This window comes from Heterodontus francisci, chromosome 1, assembly GCF_036365525.1.
Source record: "Heterodontus francisci isolate sHetFra1 chromosome 1, sHetFra1.hap1, whole genome shotgun sequence".
NCBI classification, from domain to species: domain Eukaryota; kingdom Metazoa; phylum Chordata; class Chondrichthyes; order Heterodontiformes; family Heterodontidae; genus Heterodontus; species Heterodontus francisci.
In genome coordinates this window covers 186,285,351-186,305,754 of record NC_090371.1, presented here as the reverse complement: position 1 = coordinate 186,305,754, position 20,404 = coordinate 186,285,351, and the positions used below count along the sequence as shown (strand labels likewise).

Sequence of the window (20,404 nt, the reverse complement as noted above, 5' to 3'; positions counted from 1 at the left end):
CAGCCAGCTATCGTGGTATATATCGGTACCAACGAAATAGGTACAAAAAAGAGATGAGGTCCTTCAAGCTGAATATAGGGAGTTAGGACGTAAATTAAAAAGTAGGACCTCAAAGATAGCAATCTCAGGATAACTACCAGTGCCACGTGCTCGCGAGAGCAGAAATGGCAGAATATATCAGATGAATATATGGCTGGAGAAAAGGTGTAGGGAGGAGGGATTCAAATTCCTGGGATATTGGGACTGGTTCTGAGGAAGGTGGGACCAGTACAAGCCGGACGGGTTGAATCTGGGCAGGACCGGGAACAAATTCCTCGGGGGGGTGGGGAGGGGGGGGTGGTGTTTGCGACTGCTGTCGGGGAGGGTTTAAACTAGAATGGCAGAGGGATGGGAATCTGAGCAGGGAGACAGAGAAGAGGGAAACAAGGACAGAAATGAAGGACAAAAAGGTAAGCAGCAAAAGTGGAAGGCAGAGAAAACAAGGGTGAGAAACAAATGGGACCGCAGTGCAAAATAAAGCTAAGATGACGAACAATGTTAAACAGACAAGTCTAAAGGCATTGTGTCTTAATGTGTGGAGCATTCATAATAATGTAGATGAATTAACAGTGCAAATAGATATAAACAGTTGTGATATAGTAGCGATTACGGAGACATGGCTGCAATGTGACCAAGGATGGGAACTGAATATTCAGGGGTATTCAATATTTAGGAAGGAAAGGCAAAAAGGGAAAGGAGGAGGGGTAGAGTTGTTCATAAAGGAGGAAATCAATGCAATGGTGAGGAAGAATATTGGCTTGGAAAATGATGATGTGGAATCTGTATGGGTGGAGCTAAGAAACACTAAGGAGCAGAAAATGCTGGTGGGAGTTGTCTACAGGCCCCAAACAGTAGTGGAGATGTAAGGGATGGCATTAAACAGGAAATTAGAGATGCATGCAATAAGGGTACAAATGTAATCATGGGTGAATTTAATCTACATATAGATTGGTCAAACCAAATTAGCAATAATACTGTGGAGGAGGATTTTCTGGAGTGTGTACGTGATAGTTTTTAAGACCAATATGTTGAGAATCCAACTAGAGAACAGGCTATCCTAGACTGGGTATTGTGCAATGAGAAAGGATTAATTAACAATCTTGTTGTGCGGGGTCCATTGGGGAGGAGCGACCATAACATGATAGAATTCTTCATTAAGATTTAGAGGGAAGTAGTTGAATATGAAACTAGGATTCTGAATCTAAATAAAGGAAGCTACGAAGGTATGAGGTGCGGGTTGGCTATGATAGATTGGGGAACTTTACTAAAAGGGTTGATGGTGGATCGGCAATGGATAATATTTAAAGAATGTGTGCATGAATTACAACAATTATTCATTCCTGTCTGGTGAAAAAATAAAACAGGAAAGTTGGCTCAACCATAGCTTACAAAAGAAATTAGTGATAGTATTAGATCCAAAGAGGAGGCATATAAAATTGCCAGAAAAAACAGCAAGTCTGAGGATTGGGAGCAGTTTACAATTCAGTAAAGGAGGACAAAGAGGTTGATTAAGAAGGGGAAAGTGGAGTAGGAGAGTAAACTTGTGGGGAATATAAAAACTGACTGTAAAAACTTCTATTAATATGTGAAGAGAGAAAGATTAGTGAAGACAGTCAGAAATGGGGGAAATTATAATGGGGAACAAAGAAATGGCAGAACAAATAAACACATACTTTGGTTCTGTCTTCACAAAGGAGGACACAAATAACCTCCCAGAAATGTTAGGGAACCAAGGGTCTAATGACAGGGAGGAACTGAAGGAAATCAGTAAAAAAAAAATGCTAGGGAAACTAATGGGGTGAAAGGCTGACAAATCCCCAGGGCCTGATAATCTACATCCCACAGTACTAAAGGAACTGGCCCTGGAAATAGTGGATGCATTGATGATCATCTTCCAAAATTCTATAGACTCTGGAGCAGTTCCTACAGATTGGAGGGTGGCAAATGTAACCCCACTATTTAAAAAAGGAGGGAGAGAAAAAATAGGGAACTACAGACCAGTTAGCCTTACATCAGTAGTGGGGAAAATGCTGAAGTCTATTATAAAGGATGTGATAGCAGAACACCTGGAAAACATAAATGAGATTGGGCAAAGTCAGCATGGGTTTACGAAAGGGAAATCATGCTTAACAAATCTACTGGAGTTTTTTGAGGATGTAACTAGTAGAATAGATAAGGGAGAACGTGTGGATGTGGTGTATTTGGATTTTCAGAAGGCTTTTGATAGGGTCCCACATAAGAGGTTAGCGTGCAAAATTAAAGCACATGGGATTGGGGGTATTATGCTGGTATGGATTGAGAATTGGTTGACAGACAGGAAACAGAGAGTATGAATAAATGGGTCTTTTTCTGAGTGGCAGGCAGTGACTTTTGGGGTACCGCAGGGATCAGTGCTTGGGCCCCAACTATTCACAATATATATTCATGATTTGGGTAAGGGAACTAAATGTAACATCTCCAAGTTTGCAGATGACACAAAGCTGGGGGGATTGTGAGCTGTGAGGAGGTTGCAAAGAGGCTCCAATGTAATTTGGATAAGTTGGGTGAGTGGGCAAATGCATGGCAGATGCAGTATAAAGTGGATAAATGTTGGTTGTAAAAACAGAAAGGCAGATTATTATCTGAATGGTGATAGATTGGGAAAGGGGGAGGTGCAATGAGACCTGGGTGTCCTTGTACACCAGTTGCTGAAAGCAAGCATTCAGGTGCAGCAACCAGTTAGGAAGGTGAATGGTATGTTGGCAAGAGGATTTGAGTACAGGAGCTAGGATGTCTTACTGCAGTTGTACAGGACATTGGTGAGACCACATCTGGAGTATTGTGTGCCCTTATCTCCTTATCTGAGGAAGGATATTCTTGCCCTGGACAGAGTGCAAAGAGGATTTACTAGGTTCATTCCTGGGATGGCAGGATTGACATATGAGGAGAAATTGGATTGACTAGGCCTATATTCACTAGCGTTTAGAAGAATGAGAAGGAATCTTATAGAAACCTATAAAATTCTCACAGGACTAGACAGGCTAGATGCAGGGAGGATAGTCCCGATAGCTGGGGAGTCCAGAACCGGGGGTCACAGTCTCGTGATATGGGCTATGCCATTTAGAACTGAGATGAAGAGAAATGTCTTCACTCAGAGGGTGGTGAACCTATGGAATTCTCTACCACAGAAGGCAGTGGAGGCCAAGTCATTAAATATATTCAATAAGGAGATAGATATATTTCTTAATACCAAAGGGATCAAGGGATATGTGGAGAAAGTGGGAAAAATTTACTGAATTAGACGATCAGCCATGATCTTTTTTGATGGCGGAGCAGGCCCGAAGGACCGAATGGCCTATTCCTGCTCCTATGTTCTATGTTTCTATAATGACACCCTTATGGAGTATTGCACTGTCTAATAATGCAGGGATGACAACAGGAACAATTATATAAGTGCACAGATATGTTATGACCAGGTGAGAAAGGGGTCGAGGGTTTCTCTCTCAGCCTTTGCTTGGTTTAACCGTAACAGGGTTTAATTTTCAAACGCCGTTAATTTACCTCCCCCCTCATCTTGTGAATCCTTGTTCATTTCCTTCCAATTATAAGGCAAAGAAATCAATCAGGCAGGTTTTTGTATATTTAAACAAGAAAGGTGGAAGTTTATTAATCAAAAACTCTAATTCCGTTAATGACTAGGAATACGCGACGCAACCATGCTAGCATGCATACCTGATAAACACACACGCAGATAGAGACAGAAAAAGTAGAAAGAATAAAGGGGAAAAGTTTCAGGCAATAGCTGGGTTTCTATTTACAGTCCTTTGAATTCGATGTAGAGTCTTTGGTTGCCGGTAAGCCCAGTGCAGACTTTAAAACCTGTTTCAATGTCGGAGTCTTTTCTCTCTTGAGGTTTAAGTGACTTCAGTGGATTAGTGAAGGAGAGAGAGAAAGCCAGACAGGAGACAGGCTCTATCCAAATTCAGTTGCAATCTGCAGTCTCTGTCTTCAATCTGTCCTGTAAGCACAATCCAAAACTCCAAGTTGGCCAGCAGGTTAGTCATTTGATTAACCCCTTATTTGGGAACAACCGCTCCTGTGGTTTGTGGATTTCAAAGCACTCAGTGGTGGGGTGTAGTGCTGTCTCTTACACCGACAAGATGTGGATCACCATTGCCCAGACCAGTTTATTTTAATTGGATCAGTAAGCAGTTCCCATTATCTTTTCCTAGGCAACTGTTTCTTAGAATGCAAATCTTTTTCAGCCTCTGCTGATCTCTTTAAACAAGGCATCTCTCCTCTCCAGCAACAGTTTAAAATTAATGTTCACGTGACAAAATTAATATGCCTCATTCTTGGCAGGTGTGGGTCTTCATGACAACTCCATACCCAGCTGAATGAAATCTGATTTTTTCTTTAAAAGAGCATTTCATTAAAAGGGACTAGAGAGAAGAGTAGGTACGGAAAAACACACATGCATCTGTCTCATTCCTTCTCATTCATTCAGAAATCCTAAAAAAACTGCTACCGCCTGTATTTTCTTGGTAGCAGTGCTGCTTTAAACTGCCCCTTTTGGCATTCCAATAAACATGTGGTTTTTCCATTTTGCACATTTCCATGACTGCCTATGGTGTCTTTGTTCTTGTTGAGATCTGCAGGGGAAGGGTTAGATTTAATTAGCCCTAGGTTGGAATTCTGCTCATAGATGGCAGCACTGGTTAGAAATACACTGAACTCTCTTCCAGATCTTTGATCAGTCATGTAAGGGCTTTTCACCTTAGGAGATGGTTCGTTCCCTTTGTTTCCTGATTATGGGGGAGAATTCTTTGCTAATCTTCCCTTTGTCCTCGAGGACACTACTGCTTGCAGGTATTTGTCCCGATCCTACTGCACTCCCCTGTGGCACTTCGACGAGGTGAGGCTTCTAGAGGACTCTTGAGGACTTTCTTTATCTCTGCAGGTTCCTGTAAATGCTGTGAGCAACTCTGGTGGGACTCGAGTTTCTAGTGTCTGCATTTACATATGAGGATGTGAGGTCTAACTTCAAATATTTTGGGGTTGGCTGACCGGACAGTAGGAGTTTCCATTTGGGATTCCTCCCGGACCTTCTTTAACCTGCCAGCTTTTTCCTTTTTTCCTCTTTCCTTTCTAACCTTTTGCCAGCCTTGTGCCTGCCTGTCCCCTTTTGTTCTCAGTAGGGGTCCCTTACAGTTCACCAGCCCTCTGCTGGAGGGTCCTCCAAAAACCAATACAGGGCTTAAGGGTGCAGATTTCACTGTAAGTTGGGGTTTCCCCTCAACCTGGTACATGTGGCAACTCCTACAGTACTCCACCACATCTTTGTGGTTTTTGGCCAATCAATTATGCGCGCTTTGTTTTTTCGTATACCGACAGGAAACTACAGGCCGGTGAGCCTTACATCAGTGTTGGGAAAGCTATTGGAAGGGATTTTGAGAGACAGGATTTATATGCATCTGGAAAGGCATGGTCTGATTAGGGATAGTCAGCATGGCTTTGTGCATGGGAAATCATGTCTCACGAATTTGATTGAGTTTTTCGAGGAGGTGACCAAGAGGATTGACGAGGGCAGGGCGATGGACGTTGTCTACATGGACTTTAGCAAGGCCTTTGACAAGGTCCCGCTTGGTAGGCTGGTCCAGAAGGTTCGAACACATGGGATCCAGGGTGAGCTAGCAAATTGAATACAAAATTGGCTTGGTAATAGGAGGCACAGGGTAGTAGTGGAGGATTGTTTTTCAGATTGGAGGCCTGGTGACCAGTGTGTGCCACAGGGATCGGTGCTGGGCCCTCTGTTGTTTGTCATATATATTAATGGCTTGGATATGAATGTAAGGGGCATGATTAGTAAGCTTGCAGATGGCACCAAAATTGGTGGTATAGTGGACAGTGAAGAAGGTTGTCTCAGGTTACTACAGGATATAGATCAACTGGGAAAGTGGGCAAGGGAGTGGCAAATGGAATTTAACGCAGACAAGTGTAAAGTGGGAAGTTAAACTAGGGCAGGACATATACAGTGAATGGCAGGGCCCTGGGGAGTGTTGTTGAGCAGAGAGACCTTGGGGTGCAAGTACATAGTTCCCTGAAAGTGGCAACACAGGTAGACAGGGTGGTGAAGAAGGCATGCTTGCCTTCATCAGCCGAGGCATTGAGACAAGAGTTGGGACGTCATGTTACAGTTGTACATAACGTTGGTTAGGCCGCATTTGGAGTACTGTGTGCAGTTCTGGTCGCCGTACTACAGGAAAGATGTGATTAAGCTAGAGAGGGTGCAGAAAAGATTCACAAGGATGTTGCCTGGTTTGGAGGGCTTGAGTTATAAAGAGAGATTGGATAGGCTGGGTCTGTTTTCCCCGGAGTGAAGGAGGCTGAGAGGGGACATGATAGAGGTATATAAAATTATGAGAGGCATAGATAGGGTAGATAACCTATGGGCTTGTTTGCCCCACTCAAGGGGTATGGGGAGACTCTTCCTTCAGACTCAAAACCCTGATAACCCTCAGGCATCTATTAAATTTCCCTGCACTTGCAGTGGTATGCTTCCTGGGTCTGACTCTTACTGCAGTTAAAGCCACAGCTTGTTCTGCTGTGCTTTCCATCAGGGTCCCTTCTCCTTCACTGAGCGGGCGTGCCATGATTAACCCTACAGGTTTTCCCTTTAATTTCCAACAGTCAGCTCTTAAATGCCCTGCTTTATTACAATGTAAGCACACAGGTCTCCGGGTCTCACTCCTACTTACAGCACCTTCCTTTTTGGCTGGAGGAGGGCCCCCTGTGTTAAAGGCCTGCTACCCGACCCAAACCCGACGGTGTCAGGTTCGGGTCGGTCGGGTAGTTCTTCCGGGTATGGCTTTCGGGCTCCGGTTGGGTCGGATTGGGATGTGTCCGGGTCCGGGTCAGACACACACAGTACTCCACATACTCTGAGTCTGCACAGTGAGCGAGTGAGCATCTCTATGATGTCATTGTGCTCATGCTGCAGCAGTGCAGCTTTCTACCATTCCATCCATCCAAAAGTGGCAAGTACAGTGAGTGCACTGTGGTCGGGCCGGACTTGGTTCGGGTCAGGATTGGGTCGGGTGAGGGTCGAGTTGGGCGCGGGAAAAAATGGAAGGACTCAGGCCGGGTCGGGCTCAGGTCCGAAGTGGTTCTGTTGGGTTCGGTCGGGTTTTTTTTCCAGACCTGAGCAGGCCTTTCCCCTGTGTCGCCTGTTTTTCTTTCCCTCCCAGAACTGCTTGGGCTTTTATCATCTTCCCACATATTGTCCTTTTCGGATTTGTGGCGGTGACTAGGAAAGGTTTTTCCCTGGGGACCCGACTTATAAATGAGGGCAAACTCATCAGCCAGCACTGTGGCTTGCCAGGCTCTATGAACCTTCTGTTCCTCTACATGTGTCTTTATGGAGATGGGAGAGAGTTTTTAAATTCTTCAAACAAAATTATCTCTCTGAGATTTTCATTGATGAGCTGCACTTTAAGAGCCCTCAGCCACTTCTCAAAAGCCAGCTGCTTACTTCTCTCAGATTCCAGATAAGTTTGATCAGCTTGCTTCTTTTGGCAATAGGCTTCTGGTACTAACTCATATGCCCTGAGGATAACACCTTTGGTCACTTCATAATTGGATGAACTCGCATCTGGCAACATGGACTAAATCTCATGGGCTATTTCGGTTCACTTGCTTTGTAGCAGCAGAGTCCAAGTCTCAACTGGCCACTTTAACTGCCTTGCCAGTTTTTCAAAAGATACAAAAACGACTTCTACGTCTCCCTCATTGAATTTTGGGATCAATTGGGAAAGTTTTGACAATTCTGTACCCAGCCTTGAATTATGCTCCTCCATATTGGCCATGCTTTCACTGGGGTTACTCTGTCAACCCCTAGTTAACTCAAGCCTCAACTCTCTCTCTTCACATGCCTTCTGGAAGGCTCTTTCTCTTTCTCTCTCCTGTCTCTCTTTTTCTTTCTTGTGTCTGTCTCTTTCTTTCTCCTGTCTCTCTCTTTTTCTTTCCCTGTCTCCAAATTCAGGTTTCCTCTGTTCCAGTTGTAGCTTTACTAGCAAGACCCTGTCAGGGTCTACTTCTAACCCTGTCCCCATCGCCTAGGTCCCGGGAAACTGGCCGAGGTTCAGGAGGAAATTCAGTATATGCTGGAGCACAAGCTGATTGAGCCCAGTCAGAGCAGTTGGAATTCCCCAGTTGTGCTCATGCCCAAACCCAATGGCTCAACAAGGCTCTTTTTTGATTCCAGGAAGTTTAATGCAGTGACCAGAGCTGATTCGTACCCACTTCCTTGCCTGGAAGATTGTATTGATAGAGTAGGAAACGTCACCTACATAACAAAAATGGACTTGTTAAAAGTATACTGGCAGGTTCCCTTAACCACCCGAGCTATAGAGACCTCGGCTTTTGTCACCCCAGAGAGCTCATTCCGGTGCCAGGTGATGTAATTTGGATTAAGAAATGCCCCAGCCACCTTCCAAATACTGATGAACCAGGTCGTGGCTGGCCTACCCAGCTGTGTATTGCATCTGGATGATCTGTTAGTATATAATCACACCTAAGGGAACCACCTAGTCCAGTTTGAAGCCTCTTCCAAAGTTTGCTGTTAGTTGATTTAGTGGTAAATCTCACAAAGAGCAAGTTTGCTAAAGTTCAAGTAACCTACCTAGGGCATGTTGTGGGTCAAGGGTGGGTGCTGCCCAGAGCAGTGAAGGTACAGGTGTTAATGGATTTTCCCGTCCCCACAACCAAATGGGAAACAGTGCAATTTTGGGGGATGTGTGCGTTCTACCGCAAGTTCATCCCAAACTTCAGCACTATAGCCCACTGACAGACTTGTTACAGAAAAGAGTGAAGGTGGTGTGGTCAGGGAGATGGCAAACAGCTTTCGAGAGGATGAAAGCCATCTTAACCAACGAACCAGTGCTGGCAGCTCCAAACTTTAACAAACCAATTAAAGTGGCAGTCGATGCTAGTGACTTAAATGTAGGTGCCGTCCTGCTCCAAGATGATGAGTCAGGCAGTGACAGACCAGTTGGGTATTTCTCCAAAATACTAAACAGGCATCAAAAGAGACACTCCACTGTGGAGAAGGAAATCTTGGGACTGTTACTGGCTCTCAAGCGCTTTGAAGTATATGTCCAAAATGGATATAGAGAAGCTGTAGCTTATACTGACCACAGTCCCTTGACATTTGTGGAGAAATTCAAAACCCAGAATGCAAAGCTATTTCGACAGAGCGTGCTTTTGCAACCTTACCACCTAAAGATTACCCAAATTGCAGAGAAAAACAATGTAATAACTGATGCTTTTTCAGGTCTAACTCAGCACAGAATCATCCCAGATGAAAACTTAATCAGACCATAGCCATGGCAGTGTAAGGTTGATAAGTGAGTGTTTGAGGATGAATATGTGTGTACAGTTTCTTTTTTTTATTTACAACCTTATCATGAAAGGTTCCTGTTGTCACGTTTCCTTTCACTCCACAGACTGTATACCCCTTTTATTTCTATGGACTCTAATTCAACCAATCTATCCTTCCCCATTCTGTAACCTATTTGTGTGTGTGTGTGTGTGAAAGTTGGAGCATAGTTTATTATTTTTTCTTAGATCGGTTTAAGTACAATAAAGCTAAGCTCTTTCTTTGTTAAACTCAAGAAAACCTGTCAAATTTGTTCATTTTATGATAACGGCATGTGAACAGCTAATTCACTTCAAAAAGAAATAAACCTGTTTCGGTCAAACAAGGAGAAGGAAAAGAGGAGATCTTTTCGACTCCTCCTCACCTGATTGTAATAGGACATTAAACAAAGCCCCCCCACCCACCCATCAGGTGAACCAAGTCAAAAGCTTGGACTGATAACCCTCCATGTACCAGAAGAGAAATCTATTCCCAAGTGTGCAGCTGCTGTAACTAAAAAAGTAAAGGAAAAAGTTGAGATTGTTGTTCCAAAGAAAGCTGGAAAAAGAAAGAGGAGCAGAAGCATAAGACTGAAAATGATGGATCTTTTTCACTATTTTTTGGAAATTTGAACTCCAAAAATAACTTTGAGGAACTAAAAAAAGCCCTGACTGATTTCTTCACCAAAAGAAATTTTCAGTCACAGATTTCCGAATTGGATTTAGCAGGAAATACGGTTACATAGAATTTGAATCAAAGAACGCCTTGAAAAGGCATGGGAATTCAATGGAAACAAAGTGATGGAACTTGCAGTCAAACTTGACAAAGCACCCAGCAAGGAAAGCAATGCAGATAGAAAAAGAGAAAGGGACTGCAGGACATTGTCAAAAATTTCCCAATCAAGATAACTCAGGATGGCCTCAAAGAGATTTTTGGGAATGGTATTGACATTAGAATTCCTGCTTCTCATGATGGTTCAGGGACTTGGGCATTGCATATATTGAATTTGAAAATAAAGCAGCTGCAGATACACCATTGGAACAGAAGCAGGGCACTGAAATCGAGGGCAGGGCCATCATTATTGATTTCACTGGCGATAAGAGTATGTTAAATGTAAAGGGTAGACAAACACAACCAGATTCTGATACACTGATTGTAAAATAACTTGACATATTCTGCAACAGAAGAAACCCTTCAGAGAAATTTTGAAAAAGCATCATTGATCAAAATGCCAGAAGAGAATGGCAGACCAACAGAATTCCTATTTGTTAAATTTGAATCTATTGAGGATGCTAAAGAAGCTCTTGAGAATCACAGCAATACAGAAATTGAAGGGAGAATTGTGAGGTTGGATTTCAGCAACCAAGGGCACAGAAGTAGTGATGGTGCCAGCAAGACATTGGCCTTTCTGAAAACACAATTGAAGAAACTTTAAAAGAAGTCTTTGAAGGAGTCGAGAACACTAGAATTGCAATGGACAGAGAATCTGGAAGATCAAATGGTTTTGGCTTTGTGGACTTCCCATCAGGAGAAGATACAAAATCAACTAAGGAAATGATGGAAAGAAGAGAAATTGATGAATGCAGAATTACACTTGACTTTGCTCAACCGAAAGGTGAAAGCCAGCAAGGTGGTCAAGGCTTTGGAAGAGTTTGAAGAGGCCATGATAGATTTGGAGGATTCAGAGATGGAAAGAGGACTGCTCAAGGAAAGAAAATCAAATTTGATTAAAAAGGCTCAAAGATTGCTTTACCTCTTTATGTTCAGCCAGAGCCTCTGTTGATTTGCCTCAGAGTTGGACATTCCAGAGTTCTGCATGGACTGGATGGCGTGCAGTTTGGAGTGTGGTGTAAGTTTCTAAATGGACTGACAAGTAAATGCAGAAATCATTGGTACATCATTGTGCATTTTGTCAAATTTATTAAGTAGTCTGTCTTACCAATGTGTAAATGTTCTGGTCCCTATGATTTTTGTAGCTGCAATGTAAATGCAATTTTTTAATGAAAAAGGGGATATTTGGATAAATACTTTTGTACACTTTGACATGCCTTCCACATGTGACCTCTGTTGGCGTGATATGTAAATAAAGGGGCGAATTTTAAAGACCCCCCCGACCTTGGTGGTCATGGCGGGAGGGGGTGGGGGGGGGGGGGGGGGGTGGGTGGTGTGTAGGCCAGAAAATGCCTCCAGCAGAGGCCCGCCACGGGCCTTGCTACCGCTGGCAATATGCGGTCGGGCCTTCCTGGCATGAGGCCTTGTGGAGGCCCCTCTCCATCGCTCGGCAGCTGAAGGCGAATCTTAATATTTAAATAAATGTTAATCACTGAATAATTGTCCTACCCACTCCTGCAGTCCGCCCCCTCCGATATTGACAACAGTGGCCGGCATTCCTGTGCCGGATCTCCATTTGGAGATCCAATATGGGACACTGGTGGGGAGGGGGGAGCAGGTAAGTATTTCAGTGTGGGGGGGTTTGGGAGGGAGGTTGGAGCGGGCCCAAACTTATGTGACTGGTAGAGGGGATGGTGGGAAGGGGTAAAGTTAAAGGTTAGTGAACTTTGGGGGTGGGGGGGAAGGTCAGGTACACAAGTTAAATATTTTGGGGGTGGGGGTGGGGGAGAGGGCAAGGAATGAGTGTATGGTTATTTGGGGGCGTGGTGGGAAAGGGGCTGGAAACATGTATGTAATTGTTTTTAATAAATTTTAATGAAGTATCCATTTAAAACTTTAAATTCTAATGATGGGGTTTGAAGCCCTTTAGAAATGGCATCAGCACCTATACAGTGCCGCCTGACCCATTGCCAGGGACGGACCACCCACCCCTGCACGTCATCGGTGGGGTGGGGTGGCGGTCTGCCCCGGTCATGTAAATGAGCCGCCGCATTTAATATCGCAGCGGCTCCACAGAGTAAAGTTCGCGCGTACAGGCCACCATTTTTTACAGCCACTGCCAATAACCGCAGCAACAACATAAAATGCAGCCCAAAGTCTTTTGGCAGTGGTCATTTTACACACCACATGGAACAGGGGATTCTCCATGTGGATTCCCAATTGATCAGACATTCTCTAATTTGACAGCTATGTGCCCATTTTCTTTAAGAATGCTCTCAGTAGCTCAAAAATCATCCCCGTTAAGCCTAGTACCAATTCCCAAAAAGAATCCCAAAATAAAAAAGCAATTTTTCTTACATTTATTAACATATTTTTCTTGATGGAGAAATAAAACAACATGGTGAGCACACAATGACATTCAGCTGGTCTCAGAAATCCATTTTAGCTTCCTGAATGCTGAGGGGAAAATGTTTATTTGTTTATCATAGATATTATGGAACATGTGACCATGGCACAAGAAAACAAATACAGGTTGTTAAGGTGTTTCAAACTGTTTCACAACCAGACTGCAATCATCCAATGATGACCTCCACCACCATCTGTGCACTGCACATATGGTTATTGAAAACTCTTCCTGGAGGACTTTGACCTATTTATCATCACCTTGTACTCTGAACATGTTGGTAATTAGTGCAGTGCTGGTGCAATTCTTCTTTACAGTTGAATGACCAGTGAAAGCTCCACATCTGGCCTCATTATAATATCCATGAGAAATTAAACACCTTAATCCAAGCATTGTGAGAAATTAGCTTCCTCTGCCCATCATACAGATGTATCCACACCTTTGAATTGTTACACAACAGCTCCTAGGTGACCGCTGCATGGTCAACCTCTTGGACAGAGCCTGCGTTTTTGTTCTCTGTATTTCAGAATTCTGTGGGAGAAACGCGGAGGTTACAATTTATAATAAATAAAGAGCAGAAAACACACTCCATTATTTTTTAAAACACAGGCCAAAAAATGATAGGGCGGGAGTTTGTCACAAAGGTTCCACACATACCAAGTTAGCAATATCAATGACAGTGCCATGAGGAGAAAGCCAGGCACTTTCCAATGTGAGAAAGGGAAAATATTTATACACCACCTTTTGGGCACCAACTAGTGTTTCCCTTTAGCTGGAGATGCTCCATGGAGGGAAAGGGGAGGCAAGAAAATGAAACATAAATGTAACTCAACAGGTAAGACGAACTAATAAATTGACAGACAAATCTACTGGCTAAAAGAAAGCAAATCTAAAAGGGAATAGAAAAAGCACATAGCATATTTGTAATTTGTGTGAGAAAAGGATGGGGCTACAATTCCACCAAGCCTGTAGGTTCATATTGGAAGCATATACCACAAAATTCTGCATGCCAGTCCAAAGTTTGTTGGTACTGGGAACAAAAAGGTAAAATTTTTACTGCACTGAGACATGAAGCCAAAGGGCTGGATTTTCTCGATCTCGCTGCCACCCTGACATCGGGACCATTTCCGGGTCCCAACACCACTGGAGGTCAGAGTGCGCTAAATGTCAGCATTTTGTGGGAGGCAACCAGTTAATGGGTTGCCTCAATGATATCTGTTCAATGATAGATAGCTGGTGTGATCAAGAGGCGGGAGTTAGAATTAACGGGCCCCATCTAAAGGGCACCCATTTGGATTCAAAAGCCAGAGAGAATCAGCCTGAGGGAACAGGCTATCAGAGCAGTACATGGCAGTCTGCTCTGGTAGGGCTGTCCCAAGGCTTACCGACTCCTCCCTGGAGGCCATGACAGAGATGGTCTGTGCTAGGAGGAACATTATGTTTCTGGAGAGCAGCAGCAAGAGGACTGCCAGCAAAAAAGGAGGCATGCTGGAGGTTGCCAGAGAGGTCAGCAGCTGCAGTGTGGTTAGCAGGACTTGGGTCCAGTGCAGGATGTGCTTCAACAAGCTTATGTGTTCTGGTAGGGTGAGTATGAAGCAAAGCCAAGCTATCAGCCATGAGTATCTTATAGGGATGGCACACCGTGGAGCATATGGGCCTCAAGGCAGGCAGTGACTAGGTTTACAGAGGAGGTTATTGCCCATTGCCAATCCTCACAAGAGGGAAGCGAGCAAAGTTATGTAAGCTTGGGAAGATGGTAATATGGACAATGCAATGGCAGGAACATCACTTCTAACCGTGGATTAGGATGGGCAAATGGGAATGTTAAATGTAGCTGACCTCTTCATCCTCACATCACACGGGAAACAAGCTCACATCACCCATGAGAGGAGTCGTTTGTGGTGGAGCCAATGTTTGTTTTTTTTTAATCCATTACACATTAAAGCTTTTCTGAATAAATTTTCTCTGATAGTGCTATGATAATGATAACAATGTATGTTTATGGAACTGGTAAACTTTGTTTTGTGTAAGGGCTTTGGTCCGTAACCTTTGTCAAACAGAGCTAAAGCATTCCATCTCTGGCCAGTTACTTATGGCAGGAACTCAAGAGATGCTGCAGGTACTCCCTGACATTCTTTACGAATTTAAAAGGTTTGCTTGGATTTCCAGCAGGGAAGCTTGATACATTATTTGTCCTGCTTGTGGTAGTCTTTCCTGTGTGAAACTGTGTCCCTTATAAAGCCAAAGCTGAAGCAAATAGATAACCACATCTTGCCGAGCCGGGGATGAATCAAGCTGTGAGAAATTTATAATTTGCGCAATGGACCTTAGAACAATTTCTTTAAGCTCTTGTCTGCTTGCCCATGATTACTGGGGCCAGACTCATGAGAAATCTGTTACTTGACAAATAAGACGTTACTTGATAAAACATTGAACCAGAATTTACTGTAGCCGGCAAATAATTTTTCCTTTTCCATCTAATTGTCATGAACTTTTGCAGAGCAAGTTGCTATTAGTGGGAGATTGAAATGGCACAGCTTGTGGAACCAGTGTGATTAGAGCAAGAAACTGTGTAGCTTCTTAACCAATTGTTAATGAACAGCATAGAGTCTGAACCAGGAAGTGTCAGTTAGAATAGTGAAATCAATGTCAGATTCCATACAGAAAGCAAAATAAAGGGAAAGAAAAATTGTATTGAGGGAGAGAAAAAAAGAGATAGAAGAAAAAAGTAATTACATTTTCTTTTAAATCTCTAACACCTACTAAATGCTGAAAGAATGAGACTCCACACTTATGAAGCATCATTTTCTGTCTCAGAGAGGTGGTTTAGCAGTAATTAAGACTTATCGTGCCTTTAAAAATGGTATTCAGACTGAAATGAACATGCCCAAATGTTTTGCACCAGGTTTAGTCCATATATATGAGATAAGTACAGGAACTTTGCACCATTCAGTGCACTTGAATGTGGAAACAGATGACAAGATGCTGTTTTTGCACACTGTCCGCATTTCGGACAACAACTTCTGATATTTACGCTTAGGCATTTCTGCTTGCCAGAAGTTGATATCCGATTCCTGCAAAAATAATGATGAGCGCTGTTGGCCTCATCATTATTTTGTCAGCAAATTCTTGCCTGTTGTCTATTTCAAAACAGGTACCCCAGGACATTTTTTTAAGATGCATGCAAGTGCATAATCTTCAGCATTCAGAATTATTGCCTCACAGGAAATCATTTGTCTTATAACGGCTTACATGGTAAGTGATTTGGGATTCATAGTAAGGCTTAACAGAATGTAAATTAAGCATACATAAATTCTGCAGTAGTAGCAAAAATGGAGTGGGTCTACTGTCTGACTTATTCAGTAATTTATAAATTCAAATGATGCAGTTGCTATTCTTTTAGTGCATCAGTTTATAAAACTAATGGTGATGTCTGAACTTGGAGGCTATTGCCAGACCAAGTTAGAAGGAATGACTGAGGTTATGTTTAGGCTGTCTTATTTCTTCAAAGCATTAACATTAATGTTGTGCCTTCAGCTGTAGATTTCATCTGATTAACTGCACTGTTGTGATTTTGTTTTTGTTGAAAAAATGGGTCTATGCAAAAATCATTGAAATCCACTGGTGAATGAATGAAAATTACACTGAGGTGCAATAATTGTGTATTTCTTGACAACAGATTAGTTACTGCAAAGTCTTTAGCACTGGAGAATGATATTTTAGAAGGTAAATTAATGTCTGCAATAATGCAAGTACATTTCTTCAAGATAAATCTTTAATGGGATTTAGCTCCTAACATGCTGTTTCATTAAAATTAATGTTGTGAATATATACTTAGTGCAGATTACATTTTTTCAGATTGCAAAAAAAAATTATTGAATGTTGTTTTTTGTAGAAGCTGCTTAATGCCTGATGAGATGATGTCTAACAGCTAGAGTTTCATCCTAATATCTATCCTTATGGCAAAATTTGAATTTCAATCCTCCTGGGTTAACTATTGCAGTTAAAATGGCCATCCTGCGTGATAGATGCAGTTTGATGTTACTAAAGAAGCACAGCAAATGTTTATGGGTGCCATTTTAAAGGAATTAATTTTAAGGTGATCTTTTGCTGAAGTACTGTTCTATTCCATCACAAATTCTCATGGAAAAACTATGTGCTTACAGGAGCAGTTTAAGCTGGGTTTTACAATTCTCGTGCAGCACTGCTATTGATCCATTACTGTATCATCAAAGGAAATTAAAAAACATAATCAACCAAATTTTCCTTGCATATGAAGTTGTGATCCATTTTGTTGCGTTTTGATTAAGATTTTCCAAACAGATCGAATGTAACAACAAGATTCTTTTAATACATTTTCTATCACCGGTGATTGATACAATAAACAGATTTTATCCTAAATTCACCATTTTGACAGATTTACATTAGCCACTTTAAACTTATTATAAATGAGATAATGACCTTCCTTTTATGGAACTGACAGGACACAATCAGTAAACACGCTTTTAATGGTTAGCTAGGAATAAATAATTGAGATAATTTGTTCAGCACAAAAATGTTTTTAAAGTACACAATTAGTTATGAGGATTCAAAGTGTTAAGTATTGAAAGCCCAATTATTCGCCATCTATGAAAATGACTGTCATGCAGGTCCCTACCTGCCAAGAATGAGACACATTAATTTTGCCACATGAACATTGATTTTTAGACTGTTCCTGGAGTAAAGAAAGAACTTGCCTTCAAAAAAAACAGCGGACCCTTGACTGGAAATACATTTGCATATTTACAGACAGTGCTTAAAAGGACAAAATACCATGCCCTGGCATATTCAATCCACAATGGACTTTTGATTACCAGACATTGAGGGTGGAGGAGCTCGCATTCCAGGTTGACTGCTAAGATGGCCGAATACACAAACAGATGTGGTCAGACCAGTTTAGTCACATGACTAACTAGCTGTTAGAGGTTTTTTTTAAACTTGCCACAGAGAATGCTGAACTCAGAAAGCTCTTTGCTCCTGGACTGAGAACATTTCTCTCCTGTCTGCCTTCATCTCTTTCTCATGGAACTGAAGACCCATTAAAGACAAATGAACCCCAAGAGAGAAAAGTCTCCAACAGTGAACAATGTTTAAGAAGAATACTGGGCCCCAACGAAAAGCAAGACCATATCTTCAATCAAGGAATCTACAGTGAGCTCGAAGCACAGTAACAAACCCCCTTCAGAGATTGCATCAAACTTTTTCACTTTACTTCTCTTCTGCTCTTTTCTGTCCCTATTTGCATGTGTGTATCACGTGTACATGCTGGCGTGGGGAGTTGCATGTATCAGTAGGCATTAACCGAATTAGAGTTTAAGTTTTAATAAATTTCAGTTTTTTTCTTTAAACCTAAGAAAGCCTGTTTGTGCTCATTTCTTTGCCTTATAATTGGAAAGGGGTGAACAAGGATTCACCAAGGGGGAGCTAAAGCACAGTGTGTTTAAAACAAAACCCTGTTACAGTAAGACCAGGTGAAGACTGAAAGGGAACCCTAGACCGCTTTCTCACCTGGTCGTAACAATGACATTCCTTGCCCATGGATACATGTGCAAAAGGACACTGTAGTAGATCCAGCAAGAAGAATTGCTACACAAAGGCAGCCATTGGCTTGCTTAGAAACAGAAATCAGAACAGTACCATTTGATCTATCGGCTGAGCCATTATCTGTACATGTATACTGCACTAGCCATGAGAATTGAGTGCAGTCACTGAGATGCAAAGACGTTTCAAAATGCTGGACTGAATTTTACCAGCCCTTTGGAGATAGTTTGTGAGGCAGGAGGAGTGGTAAGGGGGCAGGAGGGAAGCCCAACGTGTTCCCTCCACCACCAGATATTACCAAGCGCGGGGGTGGCAACGACTTGGCCGCCCGCTGGCCAGAGACTGGTGGCCAATTAAGGTGATTAATTGGTCTATTGATGGCCATTTTATAAAGATGTTGGCATCAAGATAGCCCCCCAACATGTGAGGAGACTGCCAGCTACACCAAGGCAGCCTCTTAGTGGCTTTCTGGGAAGGGCCATCCTTTGCAGAGACTTCATGGCCCACGGAGGGGCCCACTGGCGGCAATGGCTGCACCTGTGACACTTATACTGCTGCTGGAGAGTTCACCCCTCCAGTTGACGGGACCTGCCTGGCCCTGGACATCAAAAAATTTATTACCAGCCCTTCAAGGGTGCCTCAACATGGAGGCGCCCTTTCCTTCTCCTTGTGGCCTCAGCAGCAGTCACCTCTATCGGTGGCATTACCGAGTCTGCAGAGCTGCCAGCTCTCTGATTGAGCCAGCAACTCTGAGGCAGGCAGCCATCCTTAATTGGACAGCAGTCCCAGTGGTGGCTGTTGTATGATTGCCTTTAAGTGTGATGACTCATTAAGATCTTAGTATGCTAATGAGCTGAGTAGTAGGATGTGGTCATGTGGCTCAAAGCCAGGGTCACTCTGCAACTGTAACTCCCAGAGTAAGGTTCTGGAAATAGTTAGCTCTATTGTATATACCTGTTAGCTGTTAATGAACCCGTTAGAGATCTTCAGCATAACTGGACTCCATGCATCTCATTTATGTTGAATCAGACAACATAAAGAACTTATTATATGGTGGCAGCAGTGGTGAGAAGGCAAAGTCTGAGCTTGAAGACCACAGTTAAAACAGCTCTGAAAACAACCTTTCCTACAGCCAGTAGAGAGAAGGTTCAAGAAAAATACTGGTTCAAACAGTGAAAAAAGAAGAACTTTCCTACAAGCTGTAGGCGGCACAGTGGCGCAGTGGTTAGCACCGCAGCCTCACCGCTCCAGGGACCCGGGTTCGATTCCGGGTACTGCCTGTGTGGAGTTTGCAAGTTCTCCCTGTGTCTGTGTGGGTTTTCTCCGGGTGCTCCGGTTTCCTCCCACAAGCCAAAAAAACTTGCAGGTTGATAGGTAAATTGGCCATTATAAATTGTCACTAGTATAGGTAGGTGGTAGGGAAATATAGGGACAGGTGGAGATGTTTGGTAGGAATATGGGATTAGTGTAGGATTAGTATAAATGGGTGGTTGATGTTCGGCACAGACTCGGTGGGCCGAAGGGCCTGTTTCAGTGCTGTATCTCTAATCTAAAGACAGAGAAAAGAAAAATAGGCTGCAAGTAAATCAGGTGAGTCATCGTGACGACGGGTGAGGGATACTGCTTTAAAAAAAAAAGCATTTAAGTCCTTCAAAAGATTGTTCTTTTTCAAAAGCTTCATGTAGAAAAAAAAGGGGAAGACCCGACTCGTTTCCCGAGCTGATCGAGGTCAGCTCCATTACAGGAGGCATCCGTTAGAAAAAATGTGGAAAAACCCAGTTCACTGCAGAGCCTTCATCCACACAGCCAGAGTTTAAAAAAAAACATTAAACTATTGATCACGAATAAAAGCTTCCATTCACAAAGACACAGTCAAAAAAACATTAAACCACTCGACTGTGAAGAACATACAAAACTCTTTAAAAAAAATTAAACTGCCTATTGAATAGCTGCGTAAACAGAGCAAGCTTAACTGCTAGAAGCAAGATAAACACACAGTGTGAGCAAACACCTGCTCCTGTCGATCAAAGAAGCTAGTGTAAATAAGAGAGTCTCTTAAAAGGGAAACAGTGCAGAGTCATAGAATGAGTCGTAAAGCAAGTTTTAAAGCAAAAAAACTATGGATACCAAATTTCCCAGCTTGAACTGGAAGGCCT

The 20,404-nt window shown here is 42.7% G+C and overlaps 1 pseudogene; it reads left to right on the top strand.

Annotated features, from left to right (window-relative positions):
* Positions 1-8,928: 8,928 nt before the first annotated feature.
* On the top strand, positions 8,929-11,089 carry LOC137370016 (nucleolin-like; annotated as a pseudogene).
* The last annotated feature ends 9,315 nt before the right edge of the window (positions 11,090-20,404 follow it).